This window comes from Tenrec ecaudatus, chromosome 2 (genome assembly GCF_050624435.1).
Source record: "Tenrec ecaudatus isolate mTenEca1 chromosome 2, mTenEca1.hap1, whole genome shotgun sequence".
Lineage (NCBI taxonomy): Eukaryota > Metazoa > Chordata > Mammalia > Afrosoricida > Tenrecidae > Tenrec > Tenrec ecaudatus.
Window position 1 is genome coordinate 203,622,113 of NC_134531.1, and position 16,650 is coordinate 203,638,762.

The window sequence follows — 16,650 nt, forward strand, 5'->3', positions numbered from 1 at the left end:
AATACCCACAGGACCTCTACAACCTCCTGGATGTTGATTTTAATCCCCTAGTTTTTCCCCTGTCTATGGTGCTGATTGTTCACCACACCCTTTCCCCCACCACCTTATCCTTCCAAGACTCTCCAGGACGATTGGCCCCATTGCTTTCTCCCTGAGCTTGCTTCCCATGTCTTTCTCATATAAGCAGGCACACCAGCAATGTCCTAGTTCAAACAATAAGAAAACAAAAGTTTGTTAAAAGAAAAGGAGAGAAGGAAAAAAAGAAACACACATAGTTCAAAGTCTGTCCGCTGGCCTTTATGCATCCTCTGTGGTCCTTGGAATTTTCCAGGGGCTGCCCCTCCTAGCTTGAAATCTATTTTGGGGACCCTTTAGGGGCTGTGTGGATTGGCTTTGCTCTCATTGCTGATATGTTATGCTCTCCTCTTGGTTTGTCCCTCTGGGGGTGGGGATTCAGGCCACATTATCTCCCCACAGTGTGTCGCCATGATTGTCCTCTGTTACACTATGCTCCAGTTAGGGGACAGCATGTCTTGAGTTATTGGTGGTCCTACAGTCCTTCCTGTTCCTTACCAGTTCGGTGGAGGGACATCATCCTCTGATCTTGGTGTGCCAAATGGAGTCTAGGCCGACTGTCCCTTTCTCATTTTTCTTCTTGATTTGCTTCCATGTGGGCCTGGAAAGTCAGCTCCTTTCCCCCATATAAAGGTTTAGTGCTGTTCTCTATGGCATATACCTCTAGGATAGGGGTAAGTTTGGCTCTGTTTGGGCTGGCCTTGTAGCCCAATCTTTTCTTGCAATCCTCCATGTGGTTACATTACCCCCCTGGTTTGGTGCACCATGGTGGGAGCCATATACACAATACCAATTCTGTGGAGACACAACCAATACTCTCCCTCTGGGATGGTTAGTGCCGTTACCCCCATGCTATCATCTCAGTCACCCCCACTCCCTACCCCACCGCCTTTTCTCCCTCCTTCTTCGACTCCATCCCCTTCTTTATGTTGGATTCACATGTACCTCCTTGAGTTTCATCTGACTTCCACCCAACTATATGTGCCTCTACCCATATATTGTGACATACGTGTCTTTTCTCCTTTACCTACTGTACTGATTATATTTACCTCAGGAGACTCAGGTTATACTTATCCTTTTGTGATTGGCTGACCTCGCTTAGCATAATTTTCTTCAACTCTTCCCATGAAAGGATATGTTTCTACTTCTAGATCGTGATCCACCTTGAGTTAGTTCTGCATGGGGCGAGGTAAACATCTTGTTTTATTTTTCTACATGTGGATATCTACTGTTTTCAGCACCACTTGTTAAAGAGGGCATCCAACTCTGACTTGACGCTTTGGAGGCTCTCATTAACATCACGTGTCTTTATGCTGATAGTTTCACTCTGAATTTTTTGTTCTTTTCTGCTGGTCTCAGTATCTCATTATGCCACTACCCCATTGTTTTGAGCACTGCGACTGTGTAGTAGGTGTTAACATCAAGTAAAGAGAGTCCTCCGAATTTGTCCTTCTTCAGAAGTTATCTGCTAATTCTGGCCTTCTTCCCTCTCCACATGAAATAAGTGGTCAGTTTTTCCAATTCTTTGAAGAAGATTGTTGGTATTTGAATAGGAATAGCATTAAATTTATAAAGTGCTTTGGGTAAGATTGATGTCTTTCCCGTGTTCAGTCTTCCAATCCAGTACCATGGGATATTCTTCCATTTATGGATGTCACTTTCGGTTTCCTGTAACACGGTCTTATAGTTTTCCTTGTGTAGGTCTTTAGTTTTTCTTATTAAATATATGCCTAGGTATTTCAATTTGTCCTTGGATATTGTGAAGGGTACTGCCTTCTTGATCTCCTCTTCCTTGGTCTTGTATCATTATATAGCAAACCGATGGACTTCTGGTTTTTGATCCTGTATTCTGCCCCTCTTCCATACTCCTTTATCTCTGTAAGTACACCCATTGTGGAGCATTGGGGATTTTCAATGTACAGAATCAAGTTGTCTGCAAATAGTGATAGTTTCACCTCCTCCTCTCCCAGTTGTACACCTTTAATGTCTATATTGATTGCTAGGATCTCAAGTATAATATTGAATAAAAGGGGGAACAAGGGGGATGTTTGTCTGCTCCCCCTTTTCGGTGCTATTTTTTTTGTCTTTTCTCTATTGACTATAATGTTTGCTGTTGGCTTTTTGTAGATAGCTTGTATTAACTTGAGGTATTTTCCTTCATTCCTATCTTCATGAGTTTCTTAATTAGGGATGGATACTCGATATTGTCAAATGCTTTTCTACACCTATTGCTGGTATCATGTGGGTCTTATATTTTTCCTTATCAATGTGATCTATAATATTGATGTTTTTTAGATGTTAAACCATCCCTGCAACGCTGGGATGAATCCTACCTGATCTAGGTGGATAGTATTTTTTAATATACTTTTGTATTCTATTGGCCAATATTTCGTTAAGGATTTTTAGTTCACTATAACTATGGGGTTTTTGTCCTGTTTGGGTATCAAAGTTATACTTGCTTTGTAGAATGAGTTTGAGAGTTTGTCATCCTTCCCTATGCTCTGTATAATTTGTGGAGGTTTCGTGTCAACTCTTCCATGAATTCTTTGTAGAATTCCCCTGTGAAGTCATCTGGTCCCGGGCCTTTTTTTCTCAGGAGCTTCTTGATAGCCGTAAATATTTCTATCTTCGCTATGAGTTTGTTGAGGTTCTTGAGCTCTGTCTGGGACAGTTTTCCCAAGTATTTATCCACATCTTCCACATTTTTTAATTCATTAGATTACAGTTCTTCATAATACTTTGTGTTTATGCTTTTAATCTTATTGGCATTTGTTGAGATTTTCCCTGTTTCATCCCTCATGCTGGCTACTGGCGTTTGCTTCTTCCTTTCCTTGGTGAGGTTCACCAGCGCTCTGTCAATGTTGTTGATCCTTTCATAAAACCAGATTTTTAATGCATTGATCTTTTGCATCATTCTTTTGTGGTCCCACTTTTTTATCTCTGCCAAGATTTTTATGATTTCTTTTCTTTTTCTATTAGAGGGGTCGTTCTGTTAACTCTGTTGTACTTGCTGGAGGTTTTTTGATAATGTATCAGTCATAAGCCTCTCTTATTATTGCATATATGCATTTACTGATATAAAGATACCTCTGATAACTGCCTTCACAGTTTACCATACATTTTGATACATTGATTATCTGCTCATTAGCTTCTAGGAACTTTCTAATCTCCTCTCTAATCTAGCCTTTTGCAGATTCATTTCACATAATATCACTGTTCATCCTCTAATTGTTTTCTCTTGTTTTTTTGGTTGACCTTCTATTAATCTCCAGCTTTATAGCCTGGTGACCCGAGAAAGACACCTAAATAATTCAATGTGTTTGAATTTATTCAGGTTTGACTTTTCTCCCAGCATGTGGTCTATTTTCAAAATTGAATCATGTGGGCTGGAAAAGACTGTGAACTTTTTTTGGCGTTTTTATGGGAAGCTCTATAAATGTCTACCAGCTCTATAAATGCCTAATTTTATTGTTTAGCTCTATAGACTCCTGATTGAGTTGGTTTCCCAGTGCCCTTTCTCTGATAGCCATGTATTAAAATCACCTATTATGTTTGTTACATCTGTCATTGCTTTTTTCATCTTTTGAATAGTTTGCTTGACAAATATCACCGGTCCATTGTTAGGAGCATAAATATTCAATATGCTTACTTGTTCCTGGTTTACTGATCCTTTGAACATTACAAAATGCCCTTCATTATTTCTTTTTATGGTTTGAACCTTGAGGTCAATTTTGTCACAGATTAGGAATGCCCTCCCTGCTGGGTTTTTAGTTGCTGTTTTATTGGTGTATACATTCTGCCAACCTTTTATTCTTAGTTCATTTTTGTCCATGCGCTTGTGCGTCTCCTCCAAGCAACAGACTGTTGGATTATGTTTTTTGAGCCAGTCTTCGTGCCTTTTTCTTGTAATGTATGAAAGGAAACCATTGGACTTCAGATTCATCATGATCTGTGGATTAATTGCTGTCATCTAGTGCCTTGTGTTTTAGGTGTTTTTCTATAACCCTTCTTATCAGTGTTCTGTATTTATGTGGGGACAATCAGTGTTGTGTTCTTTTCTCTTTGAGGCCCTGTTCTCTTGGTAATAATTGTCTGCATGTTGGTTTCTAGATGGAGTTGGGCTATATGGTGGTCTCTTGCTTCCACTAGGTGGATGGTGGTCCTCTGGCTATATGAATTGGCCAGTATTTTCCACAGATTTGGGTTTCCTGCAGCATATTCTTTGACGTTTTTCATGCCCTGGAACACCCATATCTTCATGGATAATTTGGTAGAGTATTCTTGGGCAGTCTTATTTTTCTTACAGCTTTTGGACGACGTTGCTCCATTATCTCCTCCTCATCCTGGTCTCTGCTGACAGTTCTGAGCATAATCTTACTTAGCTCTCTTGTCTGTGATTGTCTTCTTTCTCTTGCTGCTCTTAAAATTTTCTCAAAGTTGGATATTTTACCTATTACATCCCTTAGTGAGTCATTCTTGAGGTTTAGTCTAGTTGGTGTTCCCTATGCTTCCTGTATGAGTGCTTGATTCTCATTTATTAAGAAGGGAAAGTTTGCTTTCAGTAATTCCTTTGCTTTTATAGCAATTGACTTGTTCATTGGCTTGCTCTGGCTGACCAATTATTTGAATATTTTCCTCTTCATTGCATCTGCTATTGAGCTCATTTATCTTTCACCTCTTTTATTATCCTATTTGACTCTCCTTCTCCTTTTCTGATGTGTGCCTGAGTGTCTTTAAGATCACTGATACAGTTCTCTGCCTTCTGTAGTCTAAAAATAAATTCAATGATCTTGTCTGTAGCTTCTGATACCTCATCTGTTAGCACCTGTATTTCCCTTTGGTGCATGGACTTCCTCTCCTCGATTGTGGACTTCTTCTCCTCCATCATTGCATCCTTATTCTGCATTGCTTCCCTCAACTCCTGTATTACTCTAAGAAGCCCTCCTAAGATTTCTTTTTGTGGCAGAACCATGTCTGATTGAACTATGTGTGTCATTAACTCTGCTATTATGTTTTGTCCCTCTGGATTTTTTGAGAGTGATATGGTTTCTTGACTTTCTTGACCCCATTGCAGAGGTAGATGCCATGTTTCTGGGAAACCAGGGGCCCTCGGCTCTTTCCCTGTGCTACATATAAGTGTGCTTTTTAGGGGCTGTCTGTAGCCTAATGAAGAGGTGGATCAGACTGCCATGTAGGTAGGTTCAATGGCAATTCAGTGGCAAACAGTGGTGAGGAGGTCAATGTCTAGAGTGGGGCTAGAGCCTGTATAAGCTCCTGGGCTGCTTTCAACTGATTAGCAGCATTTTCTCTTATTTAATGAAAAAAAATATTTTCTGGATGAACCCAAGCTTTTTATTGTAATTAAACACAGCAGCTCATTTAATTACAGATGGATATAAAAATTAATTACTAAATTACTTTCTTTGATTTTATTGAATGGTTACCCAAACTTTAAAACTTTGGCCTCATTATATTTTATAATGAATCTCATGATGCTGATCAAAAAAATCCTCAATGGAAGAGGAATTAAATTTAAATAGCCCAAGAGTGTTTCATTTTTAAAGTATTTTTACATGAAATGGTCTAATATTATACACAGTAAAGACAATTATTGCATATGCATACTTTTTGTCTTTTGGCTTGCTGGCTTAGTTTTTTGTGTTTGTTTGTTTGTTTGTTTTTAAGTCATTGCAGGCTCATACAATGCTTAATACAATCCATCCATCCATCCATCCATTGTATCAAGCACATTAGTACATTTGTTGTCATCATCATTCTCAAAACATTTGCTTTCTACTTGAACTCAATATCAGCTCCTCATTTTCTTCCTCCCTCCCTGATCCCCCATCCTTCATGATGCCTTAATAATTTTTAAATTATTATTATTTTGTCATATCTTACACTGTTGTCTTCCTTCACCACCTTTCTGTTGTCCATCCCGCAGAGAGGATGTTATATGTAGATCCTTATAATCGCTTCCCCTTTCCTACCCACCATTCCTCCTGCCTCCCAGTATCAGTTTAGCAAAAAAAAAGTTGCCTAATAATAGGCAAATATGTGGGATGTCTCACTGCAGTGGGAAGGACAGCAGATAGAGGGAAAAATATCCCCACTGCCCTAGTATGGGTGCCCAGAGAGAGCCTCCATGGCGCAGGGATGGCTGGCACTTGTGGGGGCAGCAGCTAAGGCATCTGCTTCTTGGGAGTGCCATACTGGCATGGGACAGGCCACTACTGCAGTGGTTGGTAACAGTGGAGGAACCCCATGGGCAACAAAAAGGCTGAGGGAGGCCAATTGTGGGCAATGATCACGTTGGAATCTGAGGTAGTGTGGTCAGTGTGAACTGGGTAGCCCTTGATTCTTGGTCTCTTACTCCATGGGCTCTGTAGCCAGGCTATGTGCTTTGGACCGAGGATGCAGTCCCCCTGCTCACCGTGGGCCTAGGACGCTAGGGAAGTGCTGAGCAGGCGAGGGCAAGAGGTGCCAGCAGGAGCAGTGAGGGCTTAGGCTGCCACAGGTGGTGTGGGGAGGGGCATGCAGTGGTGTGAGGGAGCAGCATAGGACACTGTGGTTGAGGGTATGGTTGGAAGGAGGGGTCTCAGACAACATTGGGGGCAGAGGAGCCCCCCAGTTGCAGGTCACCTAACCTGCTACAAGTAGGCTGCAGATCGGTTCCTAAGGTACGGGGCGATAGAGTGGGCCACCCAAACTTGGTGGCAGATCTCTACCAAGTAGAGAGAGGTGACCCACAGAGAAGGGAGCAGCTCTCCTATGGGAGTGCTGCAATTGTGCAGCTGCTGCACGGTGGTCCCACCACAGCTTGTGGCTCTAGAAGGGGCAGGCAAGCATCTCCTAGACTGGCAACCAGGCCTTGGGATGGGGTGACCACGTGGCAGTGGCGGTGGCGTGCAAGAGCAGCCCAGCCGGTTGAGCCAAGATGTTCTCAAGGATTAGATCTCAGATCTCCCGGGGTTCCAGCTCAGGATAGATGCGTGGGAGGGTTGCCTGGTGATGGGTGGAGGCGCCCAGGGTTATCGTACAGGTCCCCTCACTCACCAGAACACTCCCACTAGTCCTCCTGAACACCAGACCTTCCATACCCGACAGAACTCTCAGTACGCGCTATTTACATGTATACAATCTTGACTCTTATATATCGGCCATATTTCTTATAAACAGATTTATTTGTCCTATTGGTAGCCCAGAATACTTTTAATATTTTTGTGACCACCAAAATTCTCTTTTAGTCTTCCCTGTTCAATGTCTAACTTTGACATGGCTATGAAGCAATTGAAAATCCCTTGGCTTGGGTCTGCGCCACTTCAGTCCTGAAAGTAACATCTGTGCCTTACAGTACCCTGAAGAGGTCCTAGGCAACAGATTTCTCAGTGCTATGAATCTCTTGACTGCAGCTTCCAGGACCATTGGTTGTGGATGGAAGAAAGACAATATCATTGAATTTTTTTTTTAATTTTAACAATTTATTAGGGGCTCATACAATTCTTATCACAGTTCATACATATACATACATCAATTGTATAAAGCACATCTGTACAGTCTTTGCCCTAATCATTTTTTTCTCCACTTTTCTTTTTTTACATTTTATTAGGGACTCATACAACTCTTATCACCATCCATACATATACATACATCAATTGTATAAAGCACATCCATACATTCTCTGCCCCAATCATTCTCAAGGCATTTGCTCTCTACTTAAGCCCCTTGCATCAGGTCCTCTTTTTTTTTCCCCTCCCTCCCCTTTCCCCCCTCCCTCATGTGCCCTTGGTAATTTATACCTCGTTATTTTGTCATATCTTGCCCTATCCGGAGTCTCCCTTCCCCCCTTCTCTGCTGTGCCTCTCCCAGGGAAGAGGTCACATGTGGATCCTTGTAATCAGTTCCCCCTATCCAACCCACTCACCCTCAACTCTCCCAGCATCGTCCCTCACACCCTTGGTCCTGAAGGTATCATCCACCCTGGATTCCCTGTACCTCCAGCCCTCATATGTACCAGTGTACAGCCTCTGCCCTATCCGGTCCTGCAAGGTAGAATTCGGATCATGGTAGTTGGGGGGAGGAAGCATCCAGGATCTGGGGGAAAGCTGTGTTCTTCATCGGTACTACCTCGCACCCTAATTAACCCATCTCCTCTCCTAATCGCCTCTATGAGGGGATCTCCAATGGCCGACACTTGGGCCTTGGGTCTCCACTCTGCACTTCCTCCTTCATTTAATATGGTATATATATACATATACATATACACATATATACACATACATACACACACTTATATCGTTGTTTTTTTTTTTGCATGATGCCTTCTACCTGGTCCCTTGGCACCTCGTGATCACACTGGCTGGTGTGCTTCTTCCATGTGGGCTTTTTTGCTTCTGAGCTTGATGGCCGCTTGTTCACCTTCAAGCTTTAAGACCCCAGACACTATCTCTTTTGATAGCCGGGCACCATCAGCTTTCTTCACCACATTTGCTTATGCACCCATTTGTCTTCAGTGATCCTATCATGGAGGTGTGCAGTCAATGATATGATTTTTTGTTCTTTGATGCCTGGTAACTGATCCCTTTGGGACCACTCGATCACACAGGCTGGTGTGTTCTTCCATGTGGACTTTGTTGCTTCTGAGCTAGATGGCCGCTTGTTTATCTTCAAGCCTTTAAGACCCCAGTCACTATCTCTTTTGATAGCCGGGCACCATCAGCTTTCTTCACCACATTTACTTGTTCACCCACTTTGGCTCCAGCCGTTGTGTCGGGAGAGTGAGCATCATAGAGTTTCAATTTAATACAAGAAGGTATTCATGCATTGAGGGAGTGTTTGAGTAGAGGCCCAAGGTCCTTCCGCCACCTTAATACTTGACCTATAAATATAGACCATAGATCTATTTCCCCATCCTCCTATATATATTTGCATGTACATGTCTCTGTCTAGACCTCCATTAATGCCCTTTGACTCCTAGCTCTTTCCTCCATCTCCCTTGACTTTCCTCCTGCCCTACTACCATGCTTCATCGCCACCTGGGCTAGAGTATACCTCTTCTCTAAGCAACCTTACCCTTGATCGTTTCCCACCATGGCTATGAAGCAATTGAAAATCCCTTGGCTTGGGTCTGTGCCACTTCAGTCCTGAAAGTAAAATCCGTGCCTTACAGTACCCTGAAGAGGTCCTAGGCAACAGATTTCTCAGTGCTATGAATCTCTTGACTGCAGCTTCCAGGACCATTGGTTGTGGATGGAAGAAAGACAATATCTTTGAAAATTTTAATCTTATCTCCATTCCCCATGATCTCTTGATTCAGTTGTGAGGATTTGGACCTTCTTTATATTGAGTTGTAATCAATACTGAAGACTTTAATCCTTGGCCTTCAACAAGTGCTTAAAGTCTTCCTCACTTTCAACAAGCAAGTTTATGGCATCTGTAGGATGTAGGTGGTTAACAAATCTTCTTTCAATCCTAATGCTGCATCATTCTTTATATAACCTATCATCCGTGATGATTTACTGAGCTTTCAAATTGAATAAGTATGTTGAAAGGATACACCTGTGAAGCATACTTTTCCTGATCATCGAAATACCATGCACTCTTCTCCTTGTTCTGTTCACTCAACTATGTCTTGAAAGTTGTATAAGTTCCACATGTGTACAATGAAGTGTTCTGTTATCAGGAAATTGAGTTATGAGTGTCAGGGAGACGTACTCATGGGAGAAATGACCTCCTGAGCTGCTTCACTGGCCAGTTTTTCTTACCAGGTCAAAGGAGAAAGTTTGGAAAAGTTCAAATGTGGGGCCTATATCAGGGCACAACAACTTCAGGCATAAGATGTTCTCATGGTTGTTAACTAACAAACATGATCACCTTCTGACCTAAGGGAGTTTCCTGTGGCTGCAACAAGGAATCTCCTTATCCTTATCACTCACTGTCTGTGCCAAGTTCCTGACACCTGCAAACAGTCACCCACTCGAGGTTTAACTAAAGTATTGACATGAAATAACTCTCCCAGGGAGAAACAGAACCATTAATACCTACTCTCAAGGCCATACGTACTTTGTTAGGATACACAGTCAAATGCCTTGGCATAGCGAATGAAATGAAAATAAACATATGCTGGATTTTCTGTGCTTTCAGTCATGGTCCAATTAATATCGGTAATGTCATCATTTTTTCAAGTTTTCTAAATTTAACCTGATACTCTAGCAGTATTGCTGCAACTGATTTGGGGTAGGCTTAAGCAAAATTTTACCTATGATAGCAATAATATTGTCCTACTGATCATTCTAATATGTCACCTTCACTGGAATGGGTACAAATATAGATCTCTTCTAGTATGTTGGTCAAATAGATGTTCTCCAAATGTCCTTGCACAAGTGAATATGTCCTTCCAGTGTGTCATCAGCTTATTGAAACATTTCAGTTGGTGTTTTCCATAAATTCCTAATGATTTATTTTTTAGCTAACACTATGTTCTACTTGAAGTTTTTCCTTAATACCAGTTTTCCTTGCTCATATGCGGAGCAAGAAATTTTGGGACGTTTACTAAATCTTTTGGGTCGTTTAAGACATGCCAAGTGTGTTCTCTTTGTTTTCTAATTCTAGGGCATTGCACACTTCACTATATTATTTTACCTTGTCTTTGCAGGTGCCCTTTGACTTTTTCTGTCTGGCTCTTTGACTTGATCATTTCCTTTATTTCCCTTAGCTAGGATTAAGTGTAAGATTTGGAATCTTATCTAACATCCACTGTAATCTTTTGTGTCTTTCCAATCTTTTTAATGATTTTTTGCTTTTTACTAGCACTTCATCCACAAATCATAGCTTCATTAATTCAATAATATCAAGAAGAAATGTACAATTTTTACCACATTCAATTCTAGAATATTTTCTTCTTCCTCATATTGAGTTATTCATGTCATCATATTTTTCTAATTATGGCAAAAATTTCACAGGAAAACTCTCCAATTCCACAACTTTTACATATATAATCCACTGCTACTGATTATAATTATGAGTATATCCATAATTATTGATATCCTTTTCCAAATTATTCTACCATCAGTAACATAAACTCAATGTTTCCTAAGAAACAAATCTTTCTCCTTCACGCATAAAAACCATTGGTCAAGTTTGACTTCTTGACTTTTTCCTTTCTTATGAATGATGCTATTGATGTTCTCCCATGGTTCTCCAGGTCTTCTGCCATTGGAGTTTTTTGCAATAAATCTCTATTTGATATGTTCTCAAAATTCAGGTAGGATAAAGTCAAGATTACATTTTTGCTTTCATGGACTTGTTTTATTTTTTTCAAGTTCAACCTGAACTTACATATGAGCAATTGTTACAGAGCTAATTGTTGGCCTAGTTTTAGCAATTGGTATTAACCTTCTCCATCATCTCGTATTTTATCTGGAGAGGTCCATATGTAAAGTGACTGTATTTTTTTTCCCCAAGGGCTCTGATTTTATTTCCATGGTTTGACAGTTCTTCCTCACTCAAGAAAACAGATTTTTTTTTCCTTTGATAAAATTGTCCCGGGGAATAAAAGATGATTTTTCCAAACAGTCGCATGATAACATTCTTAAGTCTTCCTGACATGGTAGTGCATGGTAATTGGGATAGTAGGTAATTAGGATAGTAGCAGTCTTTTAGTTTAAAATCTTATCAACACTATTGTAAAAATGGTGACTTCAGCCTTTTTGCAGAGGGTCCATCTGAGTTAGTTCCGTTATCAACGTTATTTTCATCTTCTATACCATCTTCATCATCACCTGTGCCTTTGATCGTCTTTACTACAGGCATCTTGGTGGCTGTGTAGTATTTTTTTTTTAATGTGGCCGAATTCATCGTCCACGGCCTCCTCAGCCGCCGCCGCCGCGGCGTCCGGCGCTCCCCGCTGCATCAGGGGGTTGAGCAGCTCGTTCACGCTCTCCCTCATCTGCTGCAATGCTGACAAAAGGCCCTCGAAAGGGTCGCCTTCGTTGGGCACCTCAAAGGACACCCGCAGCTGCTGCCGCCGCCCATACCACTCCACAAACTCGCCCAGCAGTTCCATGGCGACTGTACAGCTTCAAACCCGCGCTAGAATGAGACTGACTGTATTTTTTTTTAAAGGATATTTGCTATGGACAAATAGTTGACCACCCAAAGTTCAATCATGTGATCTCCACTCTCATTTGTATCACCAAGTTTTAATTTTCTAACTTCTGTTCCATTTTATCATTTTCCAACATTCGTATAATAATACCTATCATTATCAATGCACCTTTCTTACTTTAAGACTCAAGGCAATAGAATTCTTCACTTTTCTCATCAGTATTAATTACAATTACATTTTTATTTCACATTTAGTATCACCCATTCAGATCACAATTCAGATATATGAGAAGTTATTGAAAAGCTGTTTTCATTAAAATTAAAACAAAATCACTGCCATCAGCCAATGCTGACACATAGCAGCTACCTGAGGTTTTCCAAGAGAATTAACATGTATAGAAAGCCCAACCTTTCTCCTGTGGAGCTGAAGGTAGTTTGAACTGTGACCCCTGTGATCCTCAGTACATGCCCAGGAACCCTGGTGTGATAATGAGTTTAAAATTAATAAACATAATTAATAAGAAAATGAGAGGAACAGATCATTGCAAGGTACGTAGAAAGTACTTAATATGTCCCTCATTAAAACAAAAGGTTCCGGCTGTGTTTGTGCAGAATGATTTCACTGGGACAAGATCATTCAGCAGATCTTTTAAAGACTGTATAGGAGAGTTGATGAAGTGGCCCATGTCACTCTGAGTTAAACGTTTGCTCATTCACAATAGGTAATAGTTGAAGCTCTCTAAACACAGAGCTATATTTTCTTAAATGTCAACGTTTATTAATGTTTATTATGTTTCAGCATAGGAAGCTCTTATAAAATCTATTTTGCCCTATGTGTTCATAGTTCTCTTAAGTAATACGTGTTTATTCATTCTGTACACTCACCTCTCAATCTGTACACTCATTTCCTCTCATTTTGCACAGGTGTCTCTGGGATATGCACTGATGTGTAGCATTTATCAGATTACTTTCTCTGGATTTAGGATTCCTCATATTTTTCATTCAACTCTTTTTTATTTACCTTCATCGGCATGATCTTTCTTCAAAATTGTTTCACGGGCACATAAACCATATATCACACAATTCAATAGTTCAATTATATCAAGATGTACAATCATTACTGCATTCAATTTTAGAACATTTTCTTCTTTAATCATTATTAACACCCCATTTCTGCATAAACATCCCTGCACTACTCCCAAGAACAATGAATCCAGTACTGTCTCTATAGCTTTATTTATCTAGGATTTCATATATAGAAAAGCATACAAAACAAAAAAGATCCCTACCATCAATGATAACACAAAGTAGAGGGAAAAAATTCTCAATTGAATAGAAAATATTAAAAATTAGAAGAACTTTAAAATGTGTCAAGAGTGAGTTGCAATTATAAAGTGTGAAATTTGAACCAACATGTGCCATTAAGATCAAGGATTGTATTTTTCAGTATAGGTGACAATTCAATGTAAAGAGAGCCAAAACCCGCACACCAGGAAAATAGATATCATTCTGATAAACAGAGTAGCATTTCAAGTTGTCAAAGATTTCGTTTTGCTTGGACCCACAATCAGAGCTCAAAAGACATATTGTATTAGGTAAATCTACTGCATAAGATCTCTTTAGGGAATTGAAAACAAGGATGTTACTTTGAGGACTAAGGTGCAACTGATCTAAGTCATGATATTTTCAATTGCCCCATGTCCATGTGAAAGCTCAACATTAAATAAAGAAGATCAAAGAAGATTCAGTTAAATTGTGGAGCTGGTAAAGAATATTGAAAGCATCACGGACTACTTAAAGGACAGAGATATTTATTTGGGAGGTGTACTGCCAGAGTGCTTCTTAGAGGCTGGATGGTGGCACTTTATTTTACATACTTTGAATATGTCTATCCTGTCAGCAGACATCAAACCCTGTGGAATACCTTAGGCTTGTTAAAGGGTGGGGTGGCAAAAAGAGAAGGGCCTCAAGAAGTTGGAACGATTTAGTGGTTGGAACAATGGGCTTAATTATATGGATAATTGTGAGGATGGCAGGGTACAAGGCACTGTTTCATTCTGTTGTGCATAATGTCATTATGGGGTCAGAATTGACCAGCTGTCCCCAAGCAACAACAAAAATGCCCACCATAATGTACTTTCTGAAGCACTCTTTGTGAGAGTAAGGCTATTATGACCCCTTGTCAGAGGGGATTCACTGTAAACTTAATCTATGTCATGTGATCCAGCAAAAGGATTTGGGGCTTCCACTGTTATTTATGGCCTCCTGCAAACTAGATGTTCACAATTTAAGCCCATGGGGTAGTTACATATTCTGGTATCAATTTGAGAGGATTGTGAGTCTAGGGGTGACCAATGGATGTATGTATGGATTGTGATACGAATTGTATGAGCCGCCAATAAAATGATTTTTAAAAATTAAAAAACAATATTTAATACACACTTAATAAAAAAAGAAGTTAGGGAAAGCAGTTTTCATAACCAGAAAAAAACAAATTCACTGACATCGAGGCAATGCTGACACAGCTAACGCACGTGGGTTTCCAAGATGGTTTGAAGGAATAGAAAGCCCAAACTTTCTCCTGTGGACCTTTAGGTTCTTTTGAACTGCAGACCATGTGATCCACAGTGCATTACACCTACCTGTCCAAGGATCCTAGGGTGATAAAAAGGTTAAAGTCAATAAATAGAATTGATAAGCAAATGAGAGTAACACATCTTTCCAAGGTGAGTAGAAACTACCTAAAGTTTTCTTCCTTAGAACAAAAGATACAATCCATGTTCCTGCTGAATAATTTCACTTGGTCAAGATCTTTCAGCAGATCTTTTAAAGACTGTGTATGATGCAGCGATGGAACGCTCAATAGAGCACTCAGTTACCACTTTCTATTTCACATTGGGAAAGAGTTGAAGTTTTGTGGCTAAAGAGCTTCCTTATTCTTAAGTATCAATATGAATTAATAATCTATGATGACCTTCAGTATAAAAACCTTAGAAAAGCTATTTATTTTGCTATGTGTTCACAGTTCTCTTCAGAATTTCATATGTTCCATCTGTTCGCTCACCTCTCCCTTTACTGGCTGATGTAATGTATTTGCCTTGTTAAGTCATCGCTCCTCATTTTTCACATGTGTGTTTGTATCAGATTACCTTCTCTGGATTTGCTATCCTTTCTTGTTTCTATTTAATTCTATTCTATTTACCCCTATTAGCATTATGCTTCTTAAAAATTATTTTATGGGCACATAAACCACATATCACACAATTCTATTTCAATCATATTGAGCTGTACAATCATGATCTTATTCAATTTTAGAACATTTTCTTCTTTCATTCTTATTAACATCCCATTTCCCTCACTCTTCCCTGCACTACCCTCAAGAAACACATAATCCAGTGACTGTCTTTATAGATTTACCTATCTGGGATTTCATATAAAGAAAAAGCTACCAATGTTATTAAACACTGGGAAAAGCATCTCAATGGAAGAAAAAAATAAGAAGTATGAAAAATTAGAACAACTTTAAATGTGTCAAAAATGAGTTTAAATGGCAAGTTGTGATTGCAGCCTTACATATGGAGTAAAATTAAATTAAAGAAAACCCAAGCACCCACAAGCCCAACAGGTATCATGATGATAGAGAAGCATTTGAAATTGTTAAGAATTTTGTCTTGCTTGGATCCACAACCAGTGCTCATGGGGACAGCAGTCAAGTGATCAAAAGACGCAGTGAGTTAGCCAAAGCTATTACAGAGGATCTCATTACAGTATTGAAAAGCAAAGATGTTGCGTTGAGGGTTAAGATGCACCTGACCCAAATCATGGTTTTTTCAAGTGCCACATAGATATGTGAAAATTGGACAGTGAGCAAAGAAGATCAAAGAAAATGTACTTGTATTATGGTGCTGGCAAAGAATATTGAGAGTTTCATGGACTGCTAAAAGGGAAAACACATCTGTCGTGGAAGAGATGCTGCATGGTGCTCCTTAGAGTAAGGATGTTGACACTTTGTCTTCCACACTCTGACTATGTTCTCAGCAAAGATCCATCCTTGGAGAATAAATCATGACTGGTAAAATGGGGTGGCAATGAAAAAAACTGAAGGCCCTGAGGAGATAGATTGACTCGGTGGCTGTAACAATGTGTTCAAGAATGGGGATAATTGTGAGGATGTCAACTATCAAGGCAGGGTTTCATTCCTCTGCGCATAATGTGACTATGGGTGTGAATCAAACATGTGGACCCTAAAAACAACAAAAACACCTGCCAAAATCCACTTTCCAATGCGCTCTTCGTGATAGCAAGGCTATACTGACCCCTACTCAGGGGGGAATCAATGTGAACTTAATCTATGTAATGACCCTGGCTATGGAGTTTGAACTTCCGCTGTCTTCTATGACTTTCTGCAAACCAGATGTTCATATTCCCTTCTTCATATTGGGACTTTATCCTTTACAATCCTTGGATCAC